The sequence below is a fragment of the Aethalodelphis obliquidens genome, unplaced genomic scaffold (assembly GCF_003676395.1).
Source record: "Aethalodelphis obliquidens isolate GAN/ISIS:26980383/991018 unplaced genomic scaffold, ASM367639v1 scaffold35, whole genome shotgun sequence".
NCBI lineage: Eukaryota > Metazoa > Chordata > Mammalia > Artiodactyla > Delphinidae > Aethalodelphis > Aethalodelphis obliquidens.
In genome coordinates, this window is record NW_020837979.1 from 17,161,822 (window position 1) to 17,178,826 (window position 17,005).

The following is a 17,005-nucleotide window of genomic DNA, read 5'->3' on the forward strand; positions in this document are numbered from 1 at the left end:
AGAAAGAAACACAGAACAATTAAGAAAATGGTAATAGGAACACATATATCAATAATTATGTTAAATGTAAATGGATTAAATGCTCCAACAAAAAAGGTACAGACTAGCTGAATGGATACAAAAATAAGACACATATATATGCTGTCTTTGAGACCCACTTGAGACCTAGGGACACATACAGACTGAAAGTGAAGGGTTGGAAAAAGATATTACATGCAAATGGAAATCAAAAGAAATCTGGAGTAGCAATACTCCTATCAGATAAAATAGACTTTAAAATAAAGACTGTTACAAGAGATAAGGCAGGACACTACATAATTATCAAGGGATCAATCCAAGAAGAAGATATAACAGCTGTAAATATTTATGCCCCCAGCATAGGAGCACCTCAATATATATGAAAACTGGCTACAGCCATAAAAGAGGAAATCAACACTGACACAATAATAGTGGAGGACTTTAACAATACACTTACACCAATGGGTAGATCATGCTGCAGAAAAGTAATAAGGAAACACAAGACTTAAATGACACTTTAGACCTGATAAACTTAATTATAAGACATTCCATCCAAAAGCAGTAGAATGCACTTTCTTCTCAAGTGCACATGGAACACTGGCCAGGACAGATCACATTTTGCATCACAAGGCAAGCCTTACTAAATTTTTAAAAAATGAAATTGTATCAAGCTTCTTTTCCAACCACGATGCTATGAGATTAGAAATAAATTACAGGGAAAAAAAACCATAAAAAACACAAACGCATGGAGACTAAACAATATGTTACTAAATAACCAAAAGATCACTGAAGAAATCAAAGAGGATATCAAAAAATACCTAGAAACAAATGAAAATGAAAAAAATGACAATCCAAAACCTATGCAATGTGGCAAAAGCAATTCTAAGAGGGAAGTTTATAGCAACACAATGTTACCTCAAGAAACAAGAAAAATCTCAAGTAAACAACCTAACTTTACACCTAAAGCAACTACGGAAAGAAGTACAAATAAAACCCAAAGTGAGTAGAAGGAAAGAAATCATAAAGATCAGAGCAGAAATAAATAAAATGGAAATGAAGAAAATTATAACAAAGAACAATAAAACTAAAAGATGGCTCTTTGAGAAAGTAAACAAAATTGATAAACCTTCAGCTAGATTAATCAAGAAAAAAAGGGAGAGGACTCAAATCAATAAAGTTATACAGGAAAAAGGAGAAGTTACAACTGACACCACAGAAATACAAAGGATCATAAGAGACTACTATAAGCAAATATGCCAAGGTACAACAGCAAAAGACTGAACCAGGAAGAAATAGAAAATATGAATAGACAAATCACAAGTAATGAAATTGAAACTGTGATAAAAAATCTTCCAACAAACAAATGTCCAGGACCAGATGGCTTCACAGGTGAATTCCATCAAACATTTAGACAAGAGCTAACACCCATCCTTCTCAAACTCTTCCAAAATTAGCAGAGGGAGGAACACTCCCAAACTCCTTCTATGAGTCCACCATCAACCTGATACAAAAACCAGACAAAAATATCACAAAAAAGAAAATTACAGGCCTATATCAATGATGAACATAGATGCAAAATCCTAAATAAAGTACTAGCTAACAGAATCCAGCAACACATTAAAAGGATCATACACCATGATCAAGTGGGATTTATCCCAGGGATGCAAGGATTCTCTAACATATACAAATCAATAAATGTGATACACCATATTGACAAATTGAAGGACAAAAACCATATGATCATCGCAAAAGGTGAAGAAAAACTTTCGACAAAATTCAACACCCAGTTATGATAAAAACTCTCCAGAAACTGAGCATAGAGGGAAACTACCTCAACATAATAAAGGCCATATATGACAAACCCACAGCAAACATCATTCTCAATGGTGAAAAACTGAAAGCATGTCCTCTAAGATCAGGAAAAGACAAAGATATCTACTCTCTCCACTTTTATTCAACATAATTTTGGAAGTCCTAGCCATGGCAGCCAGAGAAGAGACAGAAATAAAAGGAATACAAATTGGAAAAAAAGAACTAAAACTGTCACTGTTTGCAGATGACATGGTACTATACATAGAAAAACCTAAAGGTATCACCAGAAAATTACTAGAGCTAATCAATGAATTTGATAAAGTTGCAGGATAAAAAATTAATACACAGAAATCTTTTGCATTCCTATACACTAACAATGAAAGATCAGAAAGTGAAATTAAGGAAACTATCCTATTCACCACTGCAACACAAAGAATAAAATACCTAGGAATGAACCTACATAAGGAGGCAAAAACCTGTACACAGAAAACTATAAGACACTGATGAAAGAAATCAAAGACAACACAAACAGATGGAGAGGTAGACCATGTTCTTGGATTGGAAGAATCAATATTGTGAAAATGACTATACTACCAAAAGCAATCTACTGATTCAATGCAATCCCTATCAAATATCAATGGCATTTTTCACAGAACTAGAACAAAATTTTACAATTTGTATGGAAACACAAAAGACCCTGAATAGCCAAAGCAATCTTGAGAACGAAAAACGGAGATGGAGAAATCAGACTCACTGAGTTCAGACTATACTACAAAGCTACAGTCATCAAAACAGTATGGTTTTGATGGACAGCTACATGTAAAAGAATGAAATTAGAGCACTCCCTAACACCATACACAAAAAATAAACTCAAAGTGGATAAAAGATCAAAATGTAAGGCCAGACAGTATAAAATTGTTAGAGGAAAACATAGGCAGGACACTCTTGATGTAATAACAGCAAGATCATTTTTGACCAACTTCCTAGAGTAATGAAAATAAAAACAAAAGTAAACAAAAGGGACCTAATGAAACTTAAAAACTTTTGCACAGCAATGGAAACCATAAACAAGATGGAAAGACAACCCTCAGAATGGGAGAAAATATTTGCAAAAGAAGCAACTGACAAAGGATAAATCTCCAAAATATACAAACAACTCATTCATCTCAATATCAAAAACACAAACAACACAATCAAAAAAATGGGCAGAACACCTAAATAGACATTTTCCAAAGAAGACATACAGATGGCCAAGAGGCACATGAAAAGAAACTCAACAACATTAATTATTAGAGAAATGCTAATCAAAACTACAATGAGGTATCACCTCACACCAGTCAAAATGGTCATCATCCAAATATCTACAAACAATAAATGCTGGAGAGGGTGTGGAGAAAAGGGAACCCTCTTGCACTGTTGGTGGGAATGTAAATTGATAAAATCACTATGGAGAACAGTATGGAGTTTCCTTAAAAAACTAAAAATAGAACTACCATATGACCCAGCAATCCCACTACTGGGCATATACCCTGAGAAAATAATAATTCAAAAAGACACATGCACTCCAATATTCATTGTGACACTATTTACAATAGCCTGGCATGTAAGCAACCTAAATATCTATCAACAGATGGATGGATAAAGAAGATGTGGTGTATATATATATATATAAAATGCAATATTACTCAGCCATAAAAAGGAATGAAATTGGGTCATTTGTAGAGACATGGATGGACCTAGAGACTGTCATACAGAAGTAGAAGTAAGTCAGAAAGAGAAAAAGAAATATCGTATATTAACACATATATGTGGAATCTAAAAAAATGGCATAGATGATATTTTTGCAAAGCAGAATTAGAGACACAGACATAGAGAACAAACGTATGGATACCAAGGGGCAAGGGATGTGGAATGATTTGGGAGAGGTGGATTGACATATATACACTATTGATACTATGTATAAAATAGGTCACTAATGAGAACCTATTGTATAGCATAAGGAACTCTACTCAATGCTCTGAGGTGACCTAAATGTGAAGGAAATCCATAAAAGAGTAATATATGTATATGTGTAGCTGATTCACTTTGCTGTACAGTAGAAACTAACACAACATTGTAAAGCACCTATACTCCAATAAAAATTTTAAGAAAATGGAAGCAAACACAAAATATAAGAATGGAGAGACCTACAATTACACTGCTAAAGTTCTTACTTATTAATAAATGAAATTCCTGCACTCTAATCCATATATACTATAACAGCTGAAATTATCAAAGGTGTTTCTTTCCATCCTAGCGAGGAATTGTGGAATGAATGTTTTCACAGGTGACTAAATATTGGAAGGGTACCTTAAGAGACCTGATATCCTAAACATATCATGTTCAATATGACTTTAAATTGAATATTAAAGTCATTTATTACTAGACAGTGTTTCTTATTAAATAATGTAACAGTTACCACTGCTGAGTTCACTACATGTATGCTCACCTGAAGAAGTATTCAGATGATTAAAGCATTTGAAATAATTTTCAAAAATGATATCACAAATTCATAAGATATGTAAAATGTATTGTCTCCAGTGTCTCTACTTGTAATATGGAATACATTTTTTCTTAGCAGTTAATATGTCAGTCAACTTCAAACAGTCACATTGAATTTTGCTGCTTTACCCAGTGAAAGACTGAACATTCCTGTTTCATAGCTATATCTATACTTATACCTCTATCTATTTATCTATCTATCCATTTATCTTTTTATATTAGGTAAGTAGAGAATTTGGTAAGAAATATAGTTGGTGGTATGGGCCTTCACTCAAGCATAAAAAGCCTCCCACATCATCTTCGAGAATAAGGAAAACAAAACCCTTCTTTTTCTTATGTTAGGCAGCCTTCTAAAATAATCTCAATGATCCACATCCTTGTGCCATCCTCTCTTCTTGAGTGTTAGATGAACCTAGTAATTTGCCTCTAATAAATAGAAAGTTGTAAAAGTGATAGACCATCATTTTCAAATTTAGACAAAAAACACCATGACTTCCTTCTTTCTCATACTCCAACTTTTACCTTCTTACGTTCTCTGCATTTCTCTGTCATCATCATCGTCATCATCTTGCTTGCTTGCTCTGATGAAGCAAACTGGCATGTTGTGAGCTACCCAATGGAGAGACCCATGTGACAAGGAACTGAGAGCAGTCTCTGGTCAAAATCATTGAGGAATTGTGGCCTTAATTTGACAGCCCATGAGTAATGGAAACAAGCCAAACACAATGTGAGTGAACTTGGAACTGAATTCTTCCCCAATCTAGCTTTCAGTTGAGACTGCAGCCCCAACAGACTTGTGAGAGCATGCAGTCTTATAAAAGACCCTTATCCAAAATACCCAGTTAAGCTATACCAAGATTCCTAGCCCACAAAGACTGTGAGATAACACATGTTTTGAGCAGTTACGTTTTGTCAGATTTTACTAGTAATAATAGATAATTAATACATCCCTCCTGCAATATTGACTTCTGGTGGATAAAGCTATATTAATCTTTTGTGTGTTACTCTATGATCATTCTTACTTTTTTTACAGTTCTGTTAATTCAGACTGGAGTGTACAGAGAATAAGTAGGCTTGAATATTCATATTTCATATAATACATATAATGTACATATATATATATATGCATTCACTGCACACAAATCCTGAAATATTAGTGAATAGAAATTTAAATGTGAATTTTCAGTTTCAAGATGTAAATGTCTATGAAATGTCTCTTGTACTGATACAACAAAGCAACTGAGATTTTGAGTTCTACAGGGAAATGAGATGACGCACCTATTTCGTTAACATTTGTGTTTGTCTTATTCAAATTCTCATCTCAAAAGATATGAAAATTTTTTCAAATTTAGCCTTAGGCTCCTCATAGTCTTGCCTCAGCCCTTCATAATTCCTTTTATATTTTGTGTTTTTTTAATCATTTGCTTTCATTGCCTCTAAAAGTGGCAAGTTTCTGAAAGTCTTAGAATTGAATTATCTATTAAAATCTGCTTGAAATATTTACCACTGACTAGAGAACAAGGTTGATAGGGTTTAATCTTTCAAGTCAAGTGATAAATATAACATGATCCAGGGATCAGATTAAGTGGAAGTGATTGCATTATGTATCCTAATGCTGGTAAATGCTTAGGTAAGTAATTTAAAGATGCTAAATAGGAGGTTCCTGAAAAGGAAGGGAACCCTTCCAATTAGCTCACTGTGAAAAGGTCAGCTTTGGAACTTAGAGTCAGCAAATTTGTCTTTGTGGCCTAAAAATTATCCAAATGTCACAATGTAATTGTATCCTTATCTAATGCACTAAGCTGACAGTTACCCCAGGATGGTAATTTTAATATGAGCAGTTGCATTACATCAGCAACTGGGTTAACACTTCCTGTTACATGGTCAGAACTCTACAAGAAATGGATGCAAATAGAAAAACAAATGTGAAAGACAAAGACCTAAGTTCCCCTTACCATGAGAAAATGGTGGTGATAACCCAGGTTTGGTATGTCTCCTCAAGTAATAAGGGACTTACTTCTTATTGCATGTATTAAAATAGTGGCATTAATTGACAAGGTTGTGTAAAAGAAGGTTGAAAATACTGAGCTATCAGTATATTCCTTAACAGCCCATGGCTAACTCAAAAGCAGCCAAAGCTTTCATAAAAGTACTAGGAAAAAAAGAAAAAGAAAGACCCAATTGGTTTATATTTAAAATGCCATTCTAAATATCAGAACTCAGCGGGGTAAATTTTTCATATCGATTTTTCAATAACATGTGTATAGTAAGTTTCAGTATTTGGAGAATTGACAAATATATTTTATTATTTGATCCTGATAATAACATCATCAGAAAAGTAAGATGACTTTTGAATTTCATTGCCATTTAAAAATGAAGGAAAAAGAAATTCCAGAGAAGTTATAGGATTTACTGAAGGGAACACAGCTAGAAAAAGGTAGCCCTGGTGTTTATAACCAAACAGTCTGACCCTAGCTCCTTCTGTTCTAATTAAAAAAAAAATTAATTAATTGTATTGCAAACACACATTGTATGTGTGAACATTTATGCATATGTACACATCCAATAAATTCTGGCACATGAGTTTATTCTTTTGCTAGGATTTTTTTTTTTGTACTAGTGTCTCTTTTGGAGGGGGATAAAGGTAATTGGCTATATGAATTGCATTGAATTACTTGAGCAGGTGTGAATAAACACCTGTCTGAGCAATGATGCAAGTAAGTATAACCCTTTCCCCTGCAACCTACATACTTTTTACTTGAAACCCATGTCAAAAAGATAATCTCATTAAGCAAGGTATAAAACTCATTATCTCACTCATAAAAAAATGTTCTTTTGTTTTAACTCCAAGAAAGTTAATAAGAACTAACCATCCTAAAGCAAAGACTTTTAAGAGGTTTATAGAACATGGAATTAGAAAATGGGATCTCAGATGATTTTATTTTGTTGCTTTTTACTAGAAGTAGTTTTATCAAACTAAGAACATCTTTAGGCAAGGCAGACAATACAAAACTGAAAACTTAGCTGACATGTCTGGTGTGAAAGAGCTAAAGGAAAACTATTTACTAATTCTAAAAATAATAACTGGTAATCAATAATGTCTGAGAAAAGTGCCCAATGGAACAAAGGTGTTAGAAATAAAGCATGTGGTTTCAGAAAAATAAAGTTCATAGCAGTTTGAGTCATATCTAGCCTATAAATGCTGGAAGCCCTGAAGAAACTCTTCCCATGACCAGGTTCCTGGGCAGTGTATGTCATTAAGAAATATGGTGCTAGTGACTAAATATTTGTGCATCCCCAAATCCATATGTTAAATCCTAACATTTAGTGTGATGGTATTTGGAAATGGGGGCCTTTAGGAGGTGATTAGGTCATGAAGATGTACCCATCACAAATGAGATTAGTGCTCTTAAAAAAGGGCACTAGAGAACTTCCTCAACCCCTGCAGCCATGTGAACACATAGAAAGATGGCCATCTATGAACGAGGAAGGGAGCTCTCACCAGACACCAAATTGGCCAGCACTTTGACCTTGGACTTCCTAGCTTCCAGAATCATGAGAAATAAATTTCTGTTGTTCATAAGCCACCCAGTCGATGGCATTCTGTTATAGCAGGCTAAATGGACTAAGACACTTGACAAAGATAAAATTTGTGGTGGTACTGGTGGTGATATTGTGTATTTATATGTAAATGTTTGAGCTGAGAAGTTGAAGAGAGTTTTGTTGCTCAATACCATATAATTTAGGGCCAAACTCATGAATTATATAGGATTAGGATTCAGAAAAAGTGATGCAAAGAGCCAAGAAAAAATTTACTTAAATTGCTTCCCTAGATAGAATCTAAGCTGTCTTTTTCACTGAAACATATAGAAACACTTTTGTATGTCTCATCTTTCCTGAAAATAATTTGCTTTCTTTCATCACTCCTCAAATGGGGGCAGGGAAAAGCAGAGAACAGAATGGATTTGCTTGGGGGGAGAAAAGAGCTACGACCAGAAATACCCTTCAAACAGCTCTGAGGAAGTGTTAATAATTATTCCCCTAGGAAAGAAGGCATTTTGTGTCTACATATGACCCAAATCAGCATTATGCCAGTTCATTGGAAGGAAAGAGAAAAGATTTGGCAGCTACAAAGACTGATGGCTAGTTAAACAAGTCATTAGGTGGTTGGGTCATTTTGAAAAATAGATTTTGCTCCCCCTCGCTTGATTAATGCACAAGTCAAGGTAGAAATTTTATTCGTAAGTCATTCTGAAAGGCAAAGTGTTCACATAACTAAAAATTTTATTGAGGGGAAAGACATTTGTGCAACCATATAATGATATCCTTTTTATTGGACTATCATTAAAGAATTATATCTTATTCAGTATTGCAAATCATTCCCATAAACACTGTAATGGGAGTGAAATGTTGTTTGGTTATAGAGGAGATCTCCCATAATATTAATATTAAATTTAGTTAATGCTTGGTGTGCCATCCTCTGCATTGCAAAAAGATCTTTTGCTAAGTTAAAAGCATTGTTAAAGGAGCACAAACATAATAATGAAGCTGAGTTACAGCCCAGTGCTAATAAAGACCATGTAGGACTACATTTTAATAGTAAATTAAATTAGGCTTAGAGAAATCATAAACATTTTTGGAAAAGAAGCACTGTTTCCCTATTCAGTCTAAGATAAAAGACTTGTCATCTGAAAGACATGACATGAAAGACATGATTTGGTGAGGAAAGGACAGATAAATGAGTTAAGAAAAAAATTAATCTAGCTAATGGTTATCTTGAAAAGTTAGAAGTAAGAAGAAGAACCTTGTAGTTGATATTGTCCTTAAGTCATGGTCACTGGAGCACAGGAATCATAGAACTAATGTAGCCACACAGATACTTAGGATTCTGCCAGGCCACATTTAATACTAAGCAAAGTTTTTACATTGACAGGATCACAGTGCTAAAACAGACTGGTTTCAAGCAAGATGGGCATTTCCAGATAAATATTTTAAGACTGGGCTCCTGAAAATCTGCAGACATTACCTTTCATGAGTGTACAAGAAACAGAGATAAATCTCTCCTCTGCTCTATTTCTGCTCTCAGTGACTTCCCATTGTTATCCCTGTCCAACTTAGCACCATAAAGTTGGGAGAGCGGCAAACTATGAATCAGGAAAAAGTCTAATTCAAAAGGTCAGATCATCTTTTGTAAACATAATTTCATGAGATAAATAGATGGGGCGGGAATTCTGAACTGCTGACTGAGAAGAGGTTTTTCCACTCAGGGCTCACAACTTTGATAAAGACTCTGGCCTCTAATTCCTGCTTTGTGCCTGAGGTTATCAAAATGGCCATAACAATTATGGGAAAAGGGTAATTGAATATTGAATAGAAGAATAGTTTTCTCTTTTCTTTGCTTAAGAAAAGGTAATATTGACTGGTGGTATCCACTTGATTCAGGCTTGTGAGAAGGTTAGAAGAGATAAGTTCAATATGGGATTTTAGGAACAAAAAGATTTTGTCTAACAACCAAAACCTGACACTGGCTCTAAGTCCATTGTAATTATTCTTTTAGTGCAAAAATTAAATGACTAAAAGTTATCTTTAGAAGATACAAATATGTGTAATGATATTAATTGATTATGATTCATTAACATGTTGACATTCTTGAATTAATCATATTTGCTGACAAGTCATTTAGATTATATAAGATGTAAAGGGAACCTAGGGAGAATAGGCACTAGACAGCTAAGATCTGGTTTCAGTAGTTTGCAAGAATGATCAGAAAATGTTCAGGATACCTGAAGATAAGTAACACTCAAAAATAAGGACATATTGGATAAGAGGCTAATGAAGCACAAAATAATCTTAATCAGTGTAACTACTTCCCTAATATTCCACTAATTTTATCTGCTTTGCATACCTTATCTTTAGATTCTTTTAGAAGATGGGATATATAATAAAATACTAAATTACATGGTTTTGGATTTATGAGCTTTAAAAAAGGATGGTGGAGGAGTTATAAATTAAGGGGCTTTGTTATATATATATATATATATATTTTTTTTTTTTTTTCTAAAGTGTTCTGTATCATATAATTATGATTCATTGGTAAATCCTGAAAATAAAAGGTTATTTAACAACAGATTTGCAAGACTTCCCAGTGCAAAAATCCCTGAACAAATCTCCCTAAGAGAAAATCTATGTTCTCCAATTAAAATCTTCAAGGAAAGAAAAATCCTGATATCCAAGTGTGGTCTAGTTATTTGGAAATTTTGATTATTAGAACTGTCTTTCTTATAGCAAACTGACATCTTTTTCCTTATATATTTAAACTCTTGGTCCAAAAACTCTGTGGCCATGAAGATGAAGGTGTAATCTTTCTTCCAAGTAATAGAATTTAGATGATATAAAAGAAATTTCCCCATGAATATTCTTTACTCAATGAAACCTATTTTTCATATGTGTTGTACTGATTTACTTTTCAAGATGATTACTTTACCTGGACACATTTCAGTTTGTCAATGTCACAGTTTAAACTGTGATGCCTAGATTCAGTCAAAAGGAGGCATTTCATGATGGTGGTGCCTGGAAAAGCCTGAACTTACTTCCTATCATTAACATAACAAATATACAGTGACATGGATCAATTCCCTCTGAAAGGGACCTGAGAACTAGGTGAATACCTGCTCCACAACAAAGGGACCATATCGAGATGCATTTCAACACACCCTCAACAACAGGAACATATATCAAGAATGAATCAGGTGGTATAGACAACCACAAAGATTCTACAGACAACCAAGATCTAGGGTAGGATTGAAGGAGAAAGATCATCCTCTAAACATGGCCACTCCTTCAAGACTGAGAGAGTTAAGTTTGGTCTAATACACAGAAACATACACCGGGAGACATACAAAATGAGGAAACAATGAAATATTTCAAAATGAAAGAACAAGACAAAATGCAAAACCAGATGTTAATGATATAGAGATAATAATCTACCTGATAAAGAATTCAAAGTAGTGGTCATAAAGATGCTCATAAAACTCAAGAGAAGAATGGATGAACATAATAAGTGCTTCAACAAAGAGAAAATAGAAGAGAGAACCATTCAGAGCTGAAGAATACAGTAACTGAAAAGAAAAATATGCTAGAGGGAATCAACAGCAATTTAGATGATACAGAGGAATAGATCAGGGATCTGGAAGACAGGTTAGCAGAAATCGCTGAATCAGAGAAGCCAAAGGGAAAAATAAAATTGTTAATGAGAATTGTTTAAGGAACCTCTCTAACAACATCAAGCATACTAATATTCACATTGTAGCAGTCACAGACAAAGAAACAGAAAACCTATTTGAAGGAATAATGACAGAAAAATTCCCTATCCTGGGGAAGAAAACAGACATCCAGATCATGGAATCAAAGAGATTTTCAAAAAAGAGGATCCCAAAGAAATCTACACCAAGACACGTTATAATTAAAATATCAAAAGTTAAGTATAAAGAAAGAATTTAAAACAAGCAAGAAGAAAATAATATGTTACATATATAAGTGAACCCCCCCCCATAAGATAATTAGCAAATTTCTTAGCAGAAACTGTGCAGGCCAAAAGGGAGTGGAATGATGTATTCAAAGTGCTGAAGGAAAAAGAAAAAAGTACTTACAACCAAGAATACACTATCTGGCAAAGTTATCATTCAGAACTGAAGGAGAGATAAAGCATTTCCCAGACAAGCAAAAACCAAAGGCCTTCATCACCACTAAACCAGCCTGGCAAGAAATGTTAAAGGAACTGCTTTAAGTAGGGGAAAATGTCATAACTAGAAATAAGAAAATATATGAAAGAAAAAAATTCTAACTAGTAAAAACAAATATATACTAAAGGAAGTAGAACAACATCTCATAAAGTTAGAATGAAGAGTTAAAGAAAAAATGTAGTAAAATAACTAAAGTTACAATAAGTAGTTAAGGGATGCACAAAATAAAAAAAAGTTATAACTTATGATGTAAAAAAATTAAATGTGGGGGGATAGTAAAAATTTAGTGTTTTAGAATGCATGTGAACTTAAGTGAGGATCAACTTAAAATACTCTGCTTTATATATAGATTGTTATATATGAACCTCATAGTAACCACAAAACCAAAGCCTACAATACATACACAAAAAGTAATGACAAAGAAATCCAAAGATAACAGTAAAGAAAATCATCAAACCCAAAGTGAAGAGACTAAAAGAAAAAGAAATGAACAGAGAAGAACCACAAAAATAACCAGAAAAAGATTAACAAAATGCAATAAGTATGTCCCTATCAATAATCACTTTAAATGAAATGGATTAATGCTCCAATCAAAAGACATAGGGTGACTTAATGCATAAAAAAAAAGATAAAAAGAAAAACAAAAAACAAGATCTATCTATATGCTTTCCACAAGAGACGCACTTCATATCTAAAGACACATGCATGCTGACTGCAAAGGGATGCAAAAAAAGATATTTCATGCAAATGGAAGCAAAAAGAAAGCTGGGGTATTAATATTTATATCAGATAAAATAGACTTTAAAACAAAGATTGTAACAAAACACAAAGAAGGGTGTCACATAATGATAAAGGGGTCAATCCAACAAGAGGATATAACATACTTATGTATCCAACATAGGAGCATCTAAATATATAAAGTAAGTATCAACAGAAATAAAGGGAGAAAAAGACAGCATTGCAATAAGAGCATTGAGATATTATAATTGCATTAAGTAAAGCCATATTATGCAATTGTTTTATTTAATAACAACAGGACTAATTATTTTTCCCATTAAATTTATACTTAGATGTTCCATTCCAATTTGTCCAGATCCTTCTGGAGTCTACATACCATTCACGTTATTAACAAACTCTCTTATCTTTCTCTTATTGAAAGACTTGACAAAGTAAAGCAGCAGGTTGAGGCTTTGAACTCAGATATCTGAAATAAAATTAAATATTAATATCTTAATAATTATGTAACCTGAGCTTTTGTGATTCAACTTCTTTATCTGTACAATGGGGAAAGATCTGCTTGAGTGTTTAAGTTTTTTGCCTTAGCACTCTCATTTGCATTACAGTAGTCCAGGTCCTAATTTTCTTTAATTGCAACCTAACCCAGTTTAGATCAATGAAAATCAGGTGTGAAACTTTCTCTTGAACAATTTGAAGTGAACCTATGGAGTACCTAAATCAGTAGGACATAAGCCAAGAGATAAGGACCCTATATCTGCCAAAACAAATAGTAGGCCTGAGAATTAAGCCAGCACAGCAGGAATAGAGTGTGAATAAGAAGGACTCCCTAGAAATATGTTTTAAGCCCCTAGATACAGGTGTATAAAGTGATTTTAATGTCTTATTTATTTATTGTTCTAGATAACATTGGCCAATAAATTCTGTTATCTTAGCCAATTAAATTTCCTCCACTGGCAACCAAGATTTTACTTTGTGATTCATTCCACCCACTAAACTATCAGAAGTTATCATTTTCTATTCATCTCATAGAAAACTGCTTTCTCTTTATAAATATTATTTGTTTGGGAAATTTATTTTAGATTTTGAAAAATATATATGTATACATACAGATACAGTTGAAATCGAATAATAAACATGCTCCTATGGAAACCTCATGGAGATTAAGAATTGGAACCTCACCAATTCCTTCGCAGAATCCTCTCTACTGTATCTGTCTTATTCCTCTTCTCAAATAAACATTATTTATAATTTAGTAATAGGTTTTTATCACTAAACAATACATTATTTATTTTTATTGAATAATTTATAGATAAACTTTCTAGAGTTTTTGAGTTAAAATTTATATATAATAAAATTCACCCATGTGGGCTTACCTGGTGGTGCATTGGTTGAGAGTCCGCCTGCCGATGCAGGGGACACAGGTTAGTGCTCCAGTCCGGGAGGATCCCACATGCTGCAGAGTGGCTGGGCCCATGAGCCATGGCCACTGAGCCTGCACGTCCGGAGCCTGTGCTCTGCGACGGGAGAGGCCATAACAGTGAGAGGCCCGCGTGCTGCAAAAAAAAAAAAAAAAAAAAATTCACCCATGTTAAAGTATGGTTCTGAGTTTAGATAAATAAATCAAGTTACATCACAGTGATCACAATCAAGATTTAGAATAATTCTACCACCCCCAACATGTTTCCTCAAACTCCTCTAGAGTACACTCCTCTCCATACACTCAGCCCATTGCAAACACAGAATATTCACCATCACTGTAGTTTAACACTTTACAGACTTTTACATAAATAGAATTATATCATATTAAACTTTGAGTCTGGTTTATTTCTTATCGCATAAAATGTGTGATATCCATAGTCACTACTGTAGTTTTATAATGAGTCTTGGAATTAGGTAATGTGAGTTTTTCAACAACCTTCTAATTGTTCTTTGCCAAAATTGTATTGTAATTATATTAACTTTGCAATTTCATATAAATTTTACAATGATGTGGTCTATTTCCATTAATTAAAATATTCTGGCACTTTGAGCTTGCTTTAAATGAACAGATATATTTGGGAGAATTGATTTCTTAACAGTATTGAATTATCCAAGTCATAAACCTGATCTACCTCTCCATTTATTTATATCTTCTTTGATTATGTTCAACAGTATTTTGTAGTTATTAGAATGCTGACCTTGCACATATTTTGCCAAACTTATGATTAAGTATTTTTGGGTATTTGGTTCTAATGATAATGGTTCTATTAACAATAATTGTTCTATTATGGTTATTAATCTATTAATTTCTTTTTATTGCAAATATACAGAAATAAAATTAAATCTCATATTTAATTGTATATTGAAATTGTGTTCTACAGTATTGCAGTACTCCTTGGTAGTTCCAATATATATATTTTTAGATATTTTGGGGGATTTACTTTGAAGACAATTATATCATCTTCAAATAGATACACTTTTTTCTTCTTTTCCAATCTATATGTTTTCATTTTGCTTTCTTGCCTTATTGCTCTGGTTAAGACTTCTAGTGTGACAATGAATAGGTGTGGTAACAACAAACATATTTGCCTTCTTATATACTGGGGTAAAACATTCAACATTTTACCCATATGCAAAATGTAAAATGCAGAGTTTTTTTTTTTCCTGTTGATGTTTTACCTCATGTTGAAGATGTTCCCTTTTATTCCTATTTTGCCAAGAGTCTTACCATGAATGTGCCTTGAATTTGTCAAATGTTTATTTGCAGCTATTGCAGTAATATATATTTTTTCTTGTTCAGACAATTGATATGGCAAATTGCCTTAACTATTTTCAAATGTGAAACCAACCTTACATTCCTGGAATAAACTCCACTTAGCCATGACTTAGTTGGCTCTCCATATCTGTGGATTCCACAACCACTGATTCAACCAAGCTTGGATTGATACTATTCAAAAAAATCCCAGAAGTTCCAAAGAGCAAAACTTGAATTTGTTGAATGCCAGCAACTATTTACATAGCATTTTCACTGTATTTAAAACTATTTACATAGCATTTTCATTGTATTAGGTACTATAAATAATCTAGAGTGATCGATACAGGGAACATATTGGTGATTGCCAGAGGTGGGGAGTGAATGGTTGAATGAAATGGGTAAAGGGGGTCAAAAGGTATAAAATTCCTCACACACACTACTATATATAAAGTAGACAACCAACAAGGATCTACTGTATATCACAGGGAACTATACTCAATATTTTATAATAACTTATAAAGGAAAAGAATCTGAAAAATTGAATCACTGTGCTATACACCTGAAACTAACATGACATTGCAATTCAACTATACTTCAATAAAATAAAATTTTAAAAAAGGTATAAACTTCCAGTTGTAAGTCATGGGGGTGCAATGCATAGAAAGGTGGCTATCATTAATAATACTATATTATTGCAAGTATTATTATTCAAGTATTGCATATTTGAAAGTTGCTAAGAAAGTAGATCTTAAAAGTTTTCATCATGAGTGAAAATATGTAACCATGTGAGGTGACAGATGTTAGATATTGTAGTAATCATTTTGCAACTTATACAAATATCAAATCATTATGTTGTACATCTGAAACTGGTAAGTTATATGTTAATTATATCTCAATTAAAAATTTTGAAAAAACAAAATGGTAACTATGTGAAGTGATGGATATAATTTGCTTGATTGTGGTGATTATTTCACAAGGTATACATATATCAAAACATCAAGTTGTACAACTTACATATAATTTTTGTCAATTAAACCTCAATAAGGCTGGAAAAAAGAAAACTGCTTCAGTATTTATACGGTAATGAAATGGAACAAAATAACCAAGAGAATGTTGAATATGATCACACATTATCTGTGTATTTTGGTTTAAGAAATGATGTATTAATACAAAAGAGTGAACATAATAGAGAAAACAGACTGACACATAAGCATTCACCTAATTATAATAAATATGAAACTTTTGCTGCAAGGTAAGGGTACACTTTTCAGGAATGGGTGCTTGTCCATATAGAAACATGATCTTGATATTGAGCATCCATACCTCACTTCATATTGATCTTGAGCATCCATACCTCACTTCATATTGATCTTGAGCATCCATACCTCACTTCATACAGCATGAAAATTCCAGATGTGTA